Raw genomic sequence first — 16,629 nt, 5'->3', positions numbered from 1 at the left:
CTGCTGGGGCGCGCCCGACCAAGGCCTTTTGGCTCGCCAGTTCAGAGCAGCCGAGCAGGGCCGCCTCCTATTCCTCCCAAGTAGGGTTGGGGATAGGTGGAAGGTGCGGTGTTGATTGGCATGGCCACACCATGTGGTAAATGTCCCAAGACTTTTCCCTACAGTGCGTGCACTCCTCTGTGCACGCAGGGTCGAAATGTTTGATGACTGCCGGCCACAGCAGTGTTTTAGTATAAAGGCGAAGGAGTAAGCGTTACTGCGGCTTCGTGAGGCCCTTGCAGGGCTTAGGAAAGATTGCATGGCCGAATTGGTAATAATCGATGATTTCCTTGAAGGTAAAAGCCGGACTGGGGTCGGAGTCCGTTTCGGGGGGGAGGCGAGGGCGATGCCTGGAGAGTGAGCGCGCGGCCAACGGCGTCGGCCGCTTCGTTGCCCTCGAGACCCGTTTGCGCGGCAGTCCATACTATTGTGCGGGACGCGACAGCCCCGAGATAATGACTATGCTGAAGTATTCGGTGTGGCAAAAAAATATTGGAGGACGCTTAAGTGGAACGCGACAGCATGTTGCAGCACTGCCAGGGAGTCCACGGAACGCCATCGCCCGTTCGGCGCGACGCCTTGCCCGTTAGACAAATCGCTCTGCTACGTATGGTGAAACGGACGCGCGGAGCGGCAAACCACGTAGAAGCGCAGCCAGGCGCCTTGCCGAAAATCGCGGGACTCAACTTGCAGTCGTATTTCGTCGGCACATCGTTCTCGACAAACACGATGCCACGAATCAAAGGGCAATGTTACTGCTGTGTCCTGAAATCACTGAGGATAAAAATTGGAGGGGACACTCAAGCTCCGCCATGAGGGTATGACGCGATAGCGTAATGGGTTAATTCCCATATATGCGGAAGGTCATTCTCTATTTTACGTTCATAGATACCTGAGAGTCCTCGTACCGCCGAAGCGCGCGGGACCCAAGACATTGTTCTCGACAAACGCGATGCCACGAACGCCAGCCTAGCTTCCGCGCCGAACGAACGGGCAGCAAGCAGCAAGCTTCGTGGTGAAAGCGCTTTGGATGTGCGCTGCGTTGTTCGCCGCTCACCGCGTGATTCCTGCGTGCCCGCACGGCCCCACTGCGCCCGAACGAGAGGTATGTCAGACGCGTCACTTCCTTTCCTTGAAATCAATTTTCATTTCAATTTTCCTTCCTTGCGGCGCGGTTCGGGTGTCCACAGAGATATGTGGGACAGGCCTCACTTCCTTTCCTTAAAACCAATTTTCATTTCATTTTCCTTCCCTTGCGGTGCGGTCCGGGTTGTCCACCGAAATATGTGACAGGCGTCCCTTTCCTTGCGCTGCCGTCGCGCGCAATCTGTTGGGGCAGTGGCGTACATTGCGAGTAGGAGGAGGGGGATTTTTAGCTCACTGGGAGGAGGAGGAATTTTTTGCTCACGGCCGACGCCGACGACACCGGCTTTTCTGCGACACAAGCTCCTTAACGCTGTCGCGTTAAAAAAAAAATTGGCTGTGGTGTAGCTCTGGTTAACCCTAGTTGAACTGCGAAAGCTTCGTTTCCTCGGCACGATGTCTACGCAGCGTCTCCTTCCGACGCTCTCGAGAACTCAAACCGGTCTCTTCCGCGGTTGAAGAGTCACTCCAGGACGTGACACGACTTCTAGCCGCATCTTCGTTACGACGCTTCTCGAGTCGTGCGGCGCGTTCTTCTAACGTCTCTAGAGCGCGTTGTCTCTTCCTCGCTTAGTTCTGTCGTTGTTGCGTCTCTTTCGCGCTCTCCATAACGACTACAATACAGTGAGGCTAACCGCGTATATATATATATATATATATATATATATATATATATATATATATATATATATATATATATATATATATATATATATATATATATACCCCCGCGAGGCGACGCCTCCTCTCCCTCTACCCCAGCGGAGCACACCTGGTGGAGCGACGGCAGCGGCGTCGTCGGCGGCGCCATTTGTTGGAGCGCGGCTGCGGTGTTGCTAGGCAACGGAGGCTCAAGGTCGTTCGTCGGCACACGGCATACGGCTGCCTACGCGGCATACGACGCGACGAGCCGAAATGGCTGGCTGCCTTGCGAAGTAATGCAACGCTTTAAAAATTGTGGTTCCTACCCGCGCTGTGAAGGTGGTCGGACAGCGAAGCGGTCAAACGACACCCAATTACCCATTGCGACGTCACTTGAATATTCACACACGTGGCTCTACAAATAGTGAAACCAAAGACAAGCCAGATGTTCTTGAGCTATATGCTGTATGCCTGATTTTAAAGGAGGTACGCTGTTTGCGTTACATTTTAGCCTGCCATTTTTTTTTGTTTACGACAACACGAATACGCAACCGTTGTCTTTATCGGCCCCGCCGCGGAGGCACAGTGGTTAGGGCGCTCAACTACTGATCCGTAGTTCCCGGGTTCGAACCCGACCGCGGCGGCTGCGTTTTTATGGAGGAAAAACGCTAAGGCGCCCGTGTGCTGTGCGATGTCAGTGCACGTTAAAGATCCCCAGGTGGTTAAAATTATTCTGGAGCCCTCCACTACGGCACCTCTTCTTCCTTTCTTCTTTCACTCCCTCCTTTATCCCTTCCCTTACGGCGTGGTTCAGGTGTCCAACGATATCATCATCATCATCAGCCTTACTACACCCACTGCAGGGCAAAGGCCTTTCCCATGTCTCCAATTAACCCTATCCTTTGCCAGCTGCATCCACCCTTTGCCTGCAAACTTCTTAATCTCATCCGCCCACCTAACCTTCTGCCGCCCCCTGCTACGCTTACTTTCTCTTGGAACCCACTCCTTTACCCTTAAAGACCAGCAGTTATCTTGCCTTCGCATTACATGCCCTGCCCAAGCCCATTTTTTTCTCGTGATTTCGACTAGGATGTCATTAACCTGTGTTTGTTCCCTCACCCACTCTGCCCGCTTCCGATCTCTTAACGTTACACCTATCATTTTTCTTTCCATGGCTCGCTGCGTTGTCCTTAACTTAAGCTGAACTCTTTTCGTTAGCCTCCACGTTTCTGCCCCGTAGGTGAGTACCGGTAAGATTATGCTGTTGTACACTTTTCTCTTGAGGGAAATTGGTAAACTGCCACTCATGATCTGCGAGAATTTACCATATGCGCTCCACCCCATTCTTATCCTTCTAGTTATCTCCCTCTCATGATCCGGATCAGCTGTCACTACCTGCCCTAAGTAGACGTATTCCGGCACAATTTCTAGGCTCTCGCTGCCAATTGTGAACTGTTGTTCCCTTGCTAGGCTGTTGAACATTACCTTGGTTTTCTGCATGTTAATTTTTAGACCCATCGATCTGCTCTGCCTGTCTAACTCGTTGATCATGATTTGCAGTTCACCTCCTGAGTGACTCAGCAAGGCAATGTCATCAGCAAATCGCAGATTATTTAGGTATTCTCCATTCTTATTCCCAACTGTTCCCAATTCAGGCCTCGAAATACCTCCTGCAAACATGCGGTGAACAGCATTGGCGAGATCGTGTCTCCTTGCCTGACGCCCTTCCTTATTGGAATTTTATTGCTGACTTTATGGAGGACTATAGTAGCTGTGCAGTTGCTATATATATCTTCCAGTATTTTGACATAAGACTCTTCTACCCCCTGATTACGCAATGCCTGTATGACTGCTGAGGTTTCCACTGAGTCGAATGCTTTCTCGTAATCAATGCAAGCTATATATAGAGGTTGGTTATATTCTGCGCATTTCTCTATCACCTGATTGATAGTGTGAATATGATCTATTGTGGAATATCCTTTACGAAAGCCTGCCTGATCATTTGGTTGATTAAAGTCTAACGTTGCCCTGACTCTATTAGCGATTACCTTAGTAAATACTTTGTAGGCAACGGTTAGTAAGCTGATCGGCCTGTAATTTTTCAAGTCCTTGGCGTCTCCCTTCTTATGAATTAAGATAATGTTTGCATTCTTCCAAGCTTCTGGTACAGTCGAGGTCATACGGCATTGCGTATACAGGGTGGCTAGTTTTTCTAGCACGATGTCCCCTCCATGAGACGGATACTGTGCCATTTTCCTTTCCCCCCAAACCAATTATTATTATTATTGTCTTTATCGTGAAACACACACTGGAAAAGGAACGTGCTTTGCATTGTTTGCAGGCGCCGTTCTCATACATTATGCGGTTTCCACTCCACTCGAGAGCTTCGAACGACGTCAACCCCTTTCGAAGCAGCTGCAAACGCAATGTTTACCGGAACGCGTAGTTGTTGGTACCGCGCTTCGGAAATATTCCTTCCCTTACGGCCTGGTCTGGGTGTCCCCCGAGATATGCGAGACAGGCGTCATTTCCTTTTCTTATAACCAATTTTCATTTCGTTTTCCTTGCCTTAGGGCGCGGTTTGGGTGTCCACCAATATATGTTTCGTTTGCTTAAATTGTCCAATGGACAAGGCGTCGCGCCGAACGCACGATAGCGTTCCGTTCCGTGGACTCATTGGAAACGCTGCAACACGCTTTCGCGCACCGCTCTTAAAGACGAAGCTTAAGCGTCCTCAAATTTCTTTTAATGTTTTTCTCCCACTTTTTATTATCTTTAGCCAGTTAGGCCGCCGCTGTTATCATATATTATATGGTTTGCACTTCACACGAGGGCTTCGAATCAAGTCAACCCCTTTCGGAGCAGGTGCAAACCTAATGTTAATTTACTGGAACGGGCCGGAAGGTGTTTCCATTGTTCACACGCGCCTTATCATTCATCATGTGGTTTTGATGCTTGTTTTGTGGTTTTTCTTTAGCCTGCCGTTTTTTGCTGACGACGACAAGAAAATTTCCTTGGACGGTAGAGGCATACAGTTTCGCTGTAAAAACAAAATTGGCCACACCTACTGCCGCATGCAGAGAGAATATATAGGAGAGAGGAAAAATCGGAAAGAACAGACGCGCGTCGCAATCACCGCGTGCGCCGCTCAGAATCCCGTGGATGTGTGAAACTCAAATACCCCTTCACGTATATGCGTGTAGTTGTAATCAAGATGCTTAGCTAATGAGATCGCAGGACCCGGGTTCAATCCTGGCCGCGGCGGCAGCGGTTCGGTGGAGGCGGAACTCAACAGGCGCCCGTGGGCTGTGCAATGTAAGTGGGTTGCGGAAATCCACAGGTGGTCGAAATTATTCCGGAGTCCTCCACTACTATTACAGTTTCTCTCTATGTTCTTTCTCTTTTTATTTCACCCCTTCCATCAAAGCGCGGTATGAGGTGTCCACCGAGGTGTGAGACAGTTACTATTTCCTAAAAATCAACTTTCCGGGGCGGCCGCGTTTCGATGGAGGCTAAACGCTAAGGCGCCCGTGTGCTGTGCGCTGTCAGTGCACGCTAAATATCCCCAGGCGGTCGAAATTATTCCGGAGCCCTCCACTACGGCACCTCTTTCTTCCTTTCTTCTCTTAGCCCTTCCCTTACGGCGCGGCGCTGGTGTCAGCCGATATGTGAGACAGATACTGCGCCATTTCCTTTCCTCAAGTTCTCATTTTGTTGAAACTAAACACTTTACTGCGCTTTTAGATAAGGCGTTTGACACCTTACATGTGTCAGGAACACTGACGCAGAGGAAAGTGCATTGCTTGCATTGGAGGCGCCTCCGTGTCCGAGCGTTGGGACGCTATACCCTGCTCGTTTGTATGGACGCCTGCCGTGGAACGCATTTCTTTCCCGAGCTGAACCGCGTGGTTGCAATGCTTGCTGGGATAGCCTGACGAAAGGCTATATATAGAGGCGGTGCTGCGTTCTGTCAGTCTGCCGCATTCCTGCCCTGCGGAAGCTTGGTGTTTGGTGTTTGGTGGTTGGTGTTTGGTGTGCTTGGTGTTTCGGCAGGCACAAACGCTGTTCAGGATGTCACTCGAAAATAAGCCTTCCGAGAGGGACCTGGAAAAGCCTGAGTCATCCAAACAGGCTAACACGGGCACATCGCCTGAAGAACCGTGGAAGCACCCCCTACAACATCGGTGGAGCCTCTGGTACCATAAGAACGACAGGAACCGCAGTTGGGAAGAAAACCTTCTACAGATCTCTTCGTTCGACACGGTCGAAGACTTCTGGGCTCTGTACAACCACATGGAGCTTCCCAGCAAAATAGCTGAAGGATGCGACTACTCCGTGTTCAAGTACGGTATCAAGCCCATGTGGGAAGATCGCCGTAACAGCCAAGGTGGTCGTTGGCTCGTCAAGCTGCGCAAGAACCAGGCGGTAACGGACAACTGCTGGCTCGAAACTCTGCTGTGCTTGATCGGCGAGGGCTTTGGCGAACTTGGCGCCGACGTGTGTGGAGCTGTGGTTCAGATCCGAAAAAAGAGCGACATGGTTTCTGTGTGGACGGCGGACTATCGCAGTAAGGACAGCAACACGCGGATCGGGGAGATCTTGAAGAAGAGGTTATACATGGATCCAAAGAGCTGTATTCTATACCAAGCCCATGGTGACACGCAGGCCAAGAACGGCTCCTCAAAGACGGCCAGATACGTAGGTAGGTAGGAAAAACTTTATTGAAAATGCCGGCAACCGACGGTTTGACGCGTCGTGACGTTGGCCAAGCGTCGACCCGGGGTTATGCCCTCCTCTGCACTACCCCCGTTCGGCCCGTTTGTGGTGGGTAGTGAGGCTTGTGCTTTTCGAGCGCACCCCGGGCCTGCTGGACGGCCCATAGTTGAATGTCCTTGTCTGCAGACTGCACTGCACTTTGAAGTTCGGGCGGGTATATCCTGGAGGTAGCCTCGGTCGGGAACCTGGCACAGTTCCACATGATGTGCCATTGGTCCGCCGGACCAGCTGCACAAACATTGCGCACATCGCTCGGATAGAGTTCTGGGTGAAGTACGTGTAGCACTGCCGGGGCGAGGAGTGACCCGGTCTGTATCTGTCTTAGGATGACGGCCTCCTCCCGACTGAGTGCCGGGTGGGGAGGCGGCATTGTCCGTCGAGCTAGGCGGTAACACATGGTAACTTCGCCATAACTGGTTACGCGGTCCTTGGTTTCGAACCACCACACGGAACGGTCACTCTCGGGGGCGCGGAGGGTAAGCGCTCGCGCCGCCGAATGGGCCGTCTCGTTGTGGTTCGGCGAGGATGCACACTCGCCCGCGTGCGCCGGGAACCACTTGATACGGATGGTGCTGCGGCGGTCTTGGGGCTGGAGCTTGCCGATGATGGCGGCCGCCGGCGCGCTCACTCGCCCCTTGGCAAAGTTGCGCACGGCGTTCCTCGAGTCACTGAGCACGGTGTGACACTCGGCCTCGGAGATCGCCAGAGCGATGGCAACCTCCTCGGCGTCTGTGGCGTCCGTGCACCGCACGCTCGCTGCCGTTGTCGTGGTGCCGGTAGCCGCCGCAACGACCACTGCCGCGAAGCCTTCTCGTTTGTATTCCGCTGCGTCCACGTACCGGGCGTGCGGGTCTTGGGCGTGTTTCTCGATGAGGGCCTGGGCCCGTGCCTAGTTTGAGAGCTTCTAGAACACGGCGCTTTGCTGAGAAGGTGATCGTTGTGTTAGCAAACATATCCAAGCACTGTGTTGTTTCAGAAAGTTTAAAAAATAAAACCATTTTTTCTTCTTGCTTCAGTAGTTGTCTCATTGCGTAGCGATCTACTACACCCTAACTTGCATCAACTGCCACTCCATTTGAAAGTAGATGCAAAGTAAAGAATAGGAGACCTTTATCGTAACTCCAAAGAATACCCTTCGGAAAGACTGCGCTGGGCGGTATTCAATAACCATAAGGCGCCCCAAATTTTTAGCATCATATGTAGAGTTGTGCATCTCTGGTAGCGTTCTATCGCTCGGTGCGCGCAGCGTCCCTAGACTGGTTCTTTCCACAGCGTGGTACGGGCCTATGTAGTACCCAGCGTCTCCGGTCGGGTATATTGTGTGGGTCGAGACTGTGTTTTAGTGCACGTGGGGACAACGGTCTGTAGCACAGCATTAGAAGCTGCGGGCGTGTGCCTCCGGCTTCTCGATACCGGTTGCTGGCGTATCCGCGCGTGCGAGCAGCACGTTCTTGAGAGCCAGCGTCTCGTGATCGTAAACAGGGTGTCTCGATGCCCGCTCGACACCAGCGCCAGAGAACGTTGTCTCCGAGCATAGCACGGCTTAGACTTCCGGGAAAGGCGTATTCCAGTTCTGCAATACGAGCGGACATTTAGTTCGACAGATATCAAATGTTCTCGTTTGCTATACGTGGCGAGACCGCGCGAAAGCGCTCCAGACAAGAGGGACCAGGGTACCACTGATGCGTCGCCTGACCAGGTAGTGAAAAATGGTTTGGTTTAACGGGGTTTAACGTATCGAAGCGACTCAGTCTGTGAGGGGCGCCGTAGTGAAGGGCTACGAATAATTCTGACCACCTGCGGTCCTTTATCGTGCCCTGCCATCGCACAGTACACGGGGCCACTAGCATTTCGCTTACATCGAAATTCGACCGTCACGGCCGGGATCAAATCCGCGCGTCTTTCGGGTCAGCGGCCGAGCGCCCTACTCCTGAGCCACAGCTTTGGCATGCTAGCGGAAAATGAAAAAAAAAAATGTTTTCAGGAAATGAAAGCGCAGTAACTGCGTCATTTCTCGGCGGACACCGTGCAGGAAATAAGGTTGGAGTGGAAGAGGAAACAGTGAAAGAAGCGCCGTAGTGGAGGACTCCGGAATAATTTCAACCACACGGGGATCATTGACCTGCTCTGACGTCACACAGCTTACGGGCGCCTTTCGAGCTTCGCCTCCATCGAAACGCGGAGGCGAAGGGGTTGTTTGAAAAAATAAGTGCAAAGTGCGCGGGGGCTGTCGACAGGAGTACTGTCCTTATGCGAGTAGATAAGAGTAGAAGGCCAGAAAGTGAAAGGAAAACGTGGGAAGGTCAGATGCGCGTCGCAATAACAACGTGAGACGAAGCGACGTCGAGGGTGGCGACAAAGCCTAATACTCTCCCTCCAGAAGGCTCCGAAAATAGCACGGTTATCTAACAGACATGCGGGTTAAGTTCGTTCCACAAAATGTGATAGTAATTGGACGCTTAGCTGGCATCTTGGCGTTCAGGAGCTCAGTACAGTACAGGCGTTCAGTACAACCATGTTACTTGCGCCGAGCGCCTAGCTGGCTGTGTGGGATGCGGGACGCTGACTCGCACTGTAAAGTGCCCCAGTCAAAATGAAATGGCATTTAGCCCGATAAAATTAAACAAAGACAGTTAAGAGTTCGTAATAAGTATTTCCAGCAATCCTTTCTCTTGTTTGACAATAAACTGAGGCAGTTGTTAATCTCAGTGAGGGCAGCAGAGGCTTAAGTGGGCACCCAAAGAAATGTCTGTAATCTAGCGTTAACGACGCGTGTTACTAATGGTGAATTCCAATCGGCCATCCGCAGCTACTCTGCGATTCCGCGAAGGAGCGGTATAACCGTCGCGGTCCAATCAGAACTGTGGATTGAAATCCAAGTCGCCCATAGAAACACGAACTTCGGTTCCACGGTACAAGACAGCCTGCTCTGATTCATCGATTGGAGTTCGCCATGACGCATTCCAGGACATGCAGCTTTAGCATGCAGCAGTTGCAGGCGCTCGGTTTTAGCGGGAAATAGGTCATCGTTCTTTGTCGCTTTCAAGACGCCGTTAAAGTCGGCGTCTCATGCACACTGCGCAAGCGTAGGGTACGGATAAAGGAGGGAGTGAGAGGAGAAAGGAAGAAAGAGGTGCCGTAGTGGAGGGCTCCGGAATAACTTCGACCCCATGGGGATCGTTAACGTGCATTGACATCGCACAGCAGATGGGCGTCCTAGCCTTTTGCCTCCATCGAAATGCGACCGGCAAGGTAGGGTTCGATACGCTAAGGCGCCCATCTACTGTGCGATGTCAAGCACGTTAAAGATCTCCAGGGGGTCGAAGTTATTCCGGAGCCCTCCACTACGGCACCTCTTTCTTCCTTTTTCCTCTCACTCCCTCCTGTATCCCTTCCCTTACGGTGCGGCGCAGGTGTCAGCCGATATGTGAGACAGATACTGCGCCATTTCCTTTCCTCAAGTTCTCATTTTGTTGAAACTAAACACTTTACTGCGCTTTTAGATAACGCGTTTGGCACCTTACATGTGTCAGGAACACTGACGCAGAGGAAAGTGCATTGCTTGCATTGGAGGCGCCTCCGTGTCCGAGCGTTGGGACGCTATACCCTGCTCGTTTGTATGGACGCCTGCCGTGGAACGCGTTTCTTTCCCAAGCTGAACCGCGTGGTTGCAATGCTTGCTGGGATAGCCTGACGAAAGGCTATATATAGAGGCGGTGCTGTGTTCTGTCAGTCTGCCGCATTCCTGCCCTGCGGAAGCTTGGTGTTTAGTGTCTGGTGGTTGGTGTTTGGTGTGCTTGGTGTTTCGGCAGGCACAAACGCTGTTCAGGATGTCACTCGAAAATAAGCCTTCCGAGAGGGACCTGGAAAAGCCTGAGTCATCCAAACAGGCTAACACGGGCACATCGCCTGAAGAACCGTGGAAGCACCCCCTACAACATCGGTGGAGCCTCTGGTACCATAAGAACGACAGGAACCGCAGTTGGGAAGAAAACCTTCTACAGATCTCTTCGTTCGACACGGTCGAAGACTTCTGGGCTCTGTACAACCACATGGAGCTTCCCAGCAAAATAGCTGAAGGATGTGACTACTCCGTGTTCAAGAACGGTATCAAGCCCATGTGGGAAGATCGCCGTAACAGCCAAGGTGGTCGTTGGTTCGTCAAGCTGCGCAAGAACGAGGCGGCAACGGACAACTGCTGGCTCGAAACTCTGCTGTGCTTGATCGGCGAGGGCTTTGGTGAACTTGGCGCCGACGTGTGTGGAGCTGTGGTTCAGATCCGAAAGAAGAGCGACATGGTTTCTGTGTGGACGGCGGACTATCGCAGTAAGGACAGCAACACCCGGATCGGGGAGATCTTGAAGAAGAGGTTATACATGGATCCAAAGAGCTGTATTCTATACCAAGCCCATGGTGACACGCAGGCCAAGAACGGCTCCTCAAAGACGGCCAGATACGTAGTTTGAGAGCTTCTAGAACACGGCGCTTTGCTGTGAAGGTGATCGTTGTGTTAGCAAACATATCCAAGCACTGTGTTGTTTCAGAAAGTTTAAAAAATAAAACCATTTTTTCTTCTTGCTTCAGTAGTTGTCTCATTGCGTAGCGATATACTACACCCTAACTTGCATCAACTGCCACTCCATTTGAAAGTAGATGCAAAGTAAAGAATAGGAGACCTTTATCGTAACTCTAAAGAATACCCTTCGGAAAGACTGCGCTGGGCGGTATTCAATAACCATAAGGCGCCCCAAATTTTTAGCATCATATGTAGAGTTGTGCATCTCTGGTAGCGTTCTATCGCTCGGTGCGCGCAGCGTCCCTAGACCGGTTCTTTCCACAGCGTGGTACAGGCCTATCTAGTAGTTTACACGAAAGCCGGCGGCGCTATGCATTCTGGGTAGTCCGCCATTTTGTCGTCCTTGGTAGCAGCCGACGCAGGAAGCGCACGTTGGTTTTTACGCTCGCGTAGTAGGTGCGTGCAATAATGCTGGCGTTATGGTGTACTGTGCTGTTGTGGGCTGCACCAGCAGAACCCAAAGCAAAGCGCAGAAACTGAAGACAGGACAGGCCGACTGCCGGTTCTTCAAGATTCCAAAAATACGCCTGCACGAGTGCGAGAAAGCAAAGCAGCTTTCATATCGACGCCGACGCGAGTGGCTGGCACGTATTAACAGGAGTGAGACTGACGCCAGTCCAGACAAGTATAAAGTCTGTGCACTCGACTTCGTTTCAGGTGCGTACAACGATTTCTTGGCTTACTGCGCGTTTGTTTTTTACTTCTGCACCTGCGCTTTACGCTTTGCAAAACAGGCACCTCGCGACGCGTCTCTTCGTAGTTTTTCCTAAACATGCGCCTCGAATGTATTTGAAAGTTAGGAACTGCTGCCGAAAGTGATCACTCTTGGTTACACGCGTACATTTATTTTCTAGGTCGGCCGTGCATACATAAAATAGCAGGGCAGCAACATGCGAGCAGGCCTCTCCGTTGCCGGCCATGCAGGTACATACAGTGAACCGACACAATGTGACCGTCGCTTTCTGCGAGGACCCACACGTCCACGGGTGGCTTATTCAAACTTTGCGAGTGGTTCACCTGGGCGCAAACGACAACGGGGACGAAAGGAATTAGTACTTCACGAAAAAAAAGGTTTTATGTCCTTACCTGTGTTTTGAGTATCACTGTGTCGGCTACGACCGTTTTCATGCATGGCTCGCGTACCCATCCACTTGTGAGGAAGTTGTGCCCTTCCAAAGCTTTTCTGGCCTTAAGCTGCTGCCGAGTAACAAAACTAGTTCTCAGAACTAGAAATTCGTGAATATCGGCGATGTCGACGGGCGGCCACAAGTTGTTTTCTGCATGTTAATTTTTAGACCCATCGATCTGCTCTGCCTGTCTAACTCGTTGATCATGATTTGCAGTTCACCTCCTGAGTGACTCAGCAAGGGAATGTCATCAGCAAATCGCAGATTATTTAGGTATTCTCTATTTATTCTTATTCCCAACTGTTCCCAATTCAGGCCTCGAAATACCTCCTGCAAACATGCGGTGAACAGCATTGGCGAGATCGTGTCTCCTTGCCTGACGCCCTTCCTTATTGGAATTTTATTGCTGACTTTATGGAGGACTATAGTAGCTGTGCAGTTGCTATATATATCTTCCAGTATTTTGACATAAGGCTCTTCTACCCCCTGATTACGCAATGCCTGTATGACTGCTGAGGTTTCCACTGAGTCGAATGCTTTGTCGTAATCAATGAAAGCTATATATAGAGGTTGGTTATATTCTGCGCATTTCTCTATCACCTGATTGATAGTGTGAATATGATCTATTGTGGAATACCCTTTACGAAAGCCTGCCTGATCATTTGGTTGATTAAAGTCTATCGTTGCCCTGACTCTATTAGCGATTACCTTAGTAAATACTTTGTAGGCAACGGTTAGTAAGCTGATCGGCCTGTAATTTTTCAAGTCCCTGGCGTCTGCATTCTTATGAATTAAGATAATGTTTGCATTCTTCCAAGCTTCTGGTACAGTCGAGGTCATAAGGCATTGCGTATACAGGGTGGCTAGTTTTTCTAGCACGATGTCCCCTCCATGAGACGGATACTGCGCGATTTTCCTTTTCCCCAAAACCAATTATTACTATTATTGTCTTTACCGTGAAACACACACGGGAAAAGGAACGTGATTTACATTTTTTGCAGGCGCCGTTCGCATACATTATGCGGTTTCCACTCCACTCGAGAGCTTCGAACGACGTCAACCCCTTTCGAAGCAGCTGCAAACGCAATGTTTACCGGAACGCGTAGTTGTTGGTACCGCGCTTCGGAAATATTCCTTCCCTTACGGCCCGGTCTGGGTGTCCACCGAGATATGCGAGACAGGCGTCATTTCCTTTTCTGATAACCAATTTTCATTTCGTTTTCCTTGCCTTAGGGCGCGGTTTGGGTGTCCACCAATATATGTTTCGTTTGCTTAAATTGTCCAATGGACAAGGCGTCGCGCCGAACGGACGATAGCGTTCCGTTCCGTGGACTCATTGGAAACGCTGCAACACGCTTTCGCGCACCGCTCTTAAAGACGAAATTAAGCGTCCTCAAATTTCTTTTAATCTTTTTCTCCCACTTTTTATTATCTTTAGCCAGTTAGGCCGCCGCTGTTATCATATATTATACGGTTTGCACTTCACACGAGGGCTTCGAATCAAGTCAACCCCTTTCGGAGCAGGTGCAAACCTAATGTTAATTTACTGGAACGGGCCGGACGGTGTTTCCATTGTTCACACGCGCCTTATCATTCATCATGTGGTTTTGATGCTTGTTTTGTGGTTTTTCTTCAGCCTGCCGTTTTTTGCTGACGACGACAAGAAAATTTCCTTGGACGGTAGAGGCATACAGTTTCGCTGTAAAAACAAAATTGGCCACACCTACTGCCGCATGCAGAGAGAATATATAGGAGAGAGGAAAAATCGGAAAGAACAGACGCGCGTCGCAATCACCGCGTGCGCCGCTCAGAATCCCGTGGATGTGTGAAACTCAGATACCCCTTCACGTATATGCGTGTAGTTGTAATCAAGATGCTTAGCTAATGAGATCGCAGGACCCGGGTTCAATCCTGGCCGCGGCGGCAGCGGTTCGGTGGAGGCGGAACTCAACAGGCGCCCGTGGGCTGTGCAATGTAAGTGGGTTGCGGAAATCCACAGGTGGTCGAAATTATTCCGGAGTCCTCCACTACTATTACTGTTTCTCTCTATGTTCTTTCTCTTTTTATTTCACCCCTTCCATCAAAGCGCGGTATGAGGTGTCCACCGAGGTGTGAGACAGTTACTATTTCCTAAAAATCAACTTTCCGGGGCGGCCGCGTTTCGATGGAGGCTAAACGCTAAGGCGCCCGTGTGCTGTGCGCTGTCAGTGCACGCTAAATATCCCCAGGCGGTCGAAATTATTCCGGAGCCCTCCACTACGGCACCTCTTTCTTCCTTTCTTCTCTTAGCCCTTCCCTTACGGCGCGGCGCAGGTGTCAGCCGATATGTGAGACAGATACTGAGCCATTTCCTTTCAAGTTCTCATTTTGTTGAAACTAACCACTTTACTGCGCTTTTAGATAACTGCTTGTGGGGAGATTCTTCCATACGTAACTACACGTTTGGAAGAATCTCCCCACAAGCAGCACGGATTCTGCTAAAGTATCAGCCCACGCGGCGCATTCGCCTAATCTGGACGCCTGCTCATGCTTCCCTTGCTGGTAATGAGGTGGCTCATAACCTAGCTCGAGATCTGTCCCGCCGAGCTGGATCGAGCAGCCCACCCACCCTATACTCTGGCAAGGACAGGTTGTTTTCTTACAGAGAAATCCTGCAGCACTACAGGCTTGCAAGACTCAGATTCCCCCCAGCAGATAAAACGCTCTCCAAGCAACAGGCCAAAGCCTGGCGTAAACTTCAAACTAACACCTATCCAAATCCCCAATTGTGTAGCTTCTATTCGGAAGGGCTCTACTCAAACAAATGCAAAAATTGTGATGCAAAAGCCGATCTAAATCATATGATCTGGAACTGCCCGCAGTCCCTACCCGCGAGTCACTTCATTACCGACTCGGCTCATTGGGAGGCTCTATTGCTCAGCCCCGCCCCGGGGATACAGATCAAGCTCCTCCAGCTGGCTGAAGACGCCGCCGCTGCCCAAGGGATAGCGGCCGCCGTTTAAGAGGGGGGCGACTTCGTGTCGCTCCTCTATATCCGCTGGAAATAAAGTTTCACAACCAACGCGTTTGGCACCTTACATGTGTCAGGAACACTGATGCAGAGGAAAGTGCATTGCTTGCATTGGAGGCGCCTCCGTGTCCGAGCGTTGGGACGCTATACCCTGCTCGTTTGTATGGACGCCTGCCGTGGAACGCGTTTCTTTCCCACGCTGAACCGCGTGGTTGCAATGCTTGCTGGGATAGCCTGACGAAAGGCTATATATAGAGGCGGTGCTGCGTTCTGTCAGTCTGCCGCATTCCTGCCCTGCGGAAGCTTGGTGTTTGGTGTTTGGTGGTTGGTGTTTGGTGTGCTTGGTGTTTCGGCAGGCACAAACGCTGTTCAGGATGTCACTCGAAAATAAGCCTTCCGAGAGGGACCTGGAAAAGCCTGAGTCATCCAAACAGGCTAACACGGGCACATCGCCTGAAGAACCGTGGAAGCACCCCCTACAACATCGGTGGAGCCTCTGGTACCATAAGAACGACAGGAACCGCAGTTGGGAAGAAAACCTTCTACAGATCTCTTCGTTCGACACGGTCGAAGACTTCTGGGCTCTGTACAACCATATGGAGCTTCCCAGCAAAATAGCTGAAGGATGTGACTACTCCGTGTTCAAGTACGGTATCAAGCCCATGTGGGAAGATCGCCGTAACAGCCAAGGTGGTCGTTGGTTCGTCAAGATGCGCAAGAACGAGGCGGCAACGGACAACTGCTGGCTCGAACTTCTGCTGTGCTTGATCGGCGAGGGCTTTGGCGAACTTGGCGCCGACGTGTGTGGAGCTGTGGTTCAGATCCGAAAGAAGAGCGACATGGTTTCTGTGTGGACGGCGGACTATCGCAGTAAGGACAGCAACACCCGGATCGGGGAGATCTTGAAGAAGAGGTTATACATGGATCCAAAGAGCTGTATTCTATACCAAGCCCATGGTGACACGCAGGCCAAGAACGGCTCCTCAAAGACGGCCAGATACGTAGTTTGAGAGCTTCTAGAACACGGCGCTTTGCTGTGAAGGTGATCGTTGTGTTAGCAAACATATCCAAGCACTGTGTTGTTTCAGAAAGTTTAAAAAATAAAACCATTTTTTCTTCTTGCTTCAGTAGTTGTCTCATTGCGTAGCGATATACTACACCCTAACTTGCATCAACTGCCACTCCATTTGAAAGTAGATGCAAAGTAAAGAATAGGAGACCTTTATCGTAACTCTAAAGAATACCCTTCGGAAAGACTGCGCTGGGCGGCATTCAATAACCATAAGGCGCCCCAAATTTTAGCATCGTATGTAGAG

The 16,629-nt window shown here is 50.8% G+C and overlaps 1 protein-coding gene and 3 pseudogenes across 1 annotated transcript in view; 3 read left to right on the top strand and 1 right to left on the bottom strand.

Annotated features, from left to right (window-relative positions):
• LOC144114479 (uncharacterized) overlaps window positions 1–16,629 on the bottom strand; it is a 40,268-nt gene that overhangs the window by 7,224 nt on the left and 16,415 nt on the right. The gene's annotated exons all lie outside the window — the stretch shown is intronic.
• Window positions 5,896–6,534, top strand: LOC144116406 (eukaryotic translation initiation factor 4E pseudogene; annotated as a pseudogene).
• On the top strand, window positions 10,431–11,066 carry LOC144094522 (eukaryotic translation initiation factor 4E pseudogene; annotated as a pseudogene).
• Window positions 15,688–16,323, top strand: LOC144094512 (eukaryotic translation initiation factor 4E pseudogene; annotated as a pseudogene).

The sequence above is a fragment of the Amblyomma americanum genome, chromosome 1 (assembly GCF_052857255.1).
Source record: "Amblyomma americanum isolate KBUSLIRL-KWMA chromosome 1, ASM5285725v1, whole genome shotgun sequence".
In the NCBI taxonomy this organism is placed as follows: Eukaryota; Metazoa; Arthropoda; class Arachnida; order Ixodida; family Ixodidae; genus Amblyomma; species Amblyomma americanum.
Note: the sequence above shows the minus strand (reverse complement) of the source record. Positions and strands in the feature narration are given on the sequence as shown.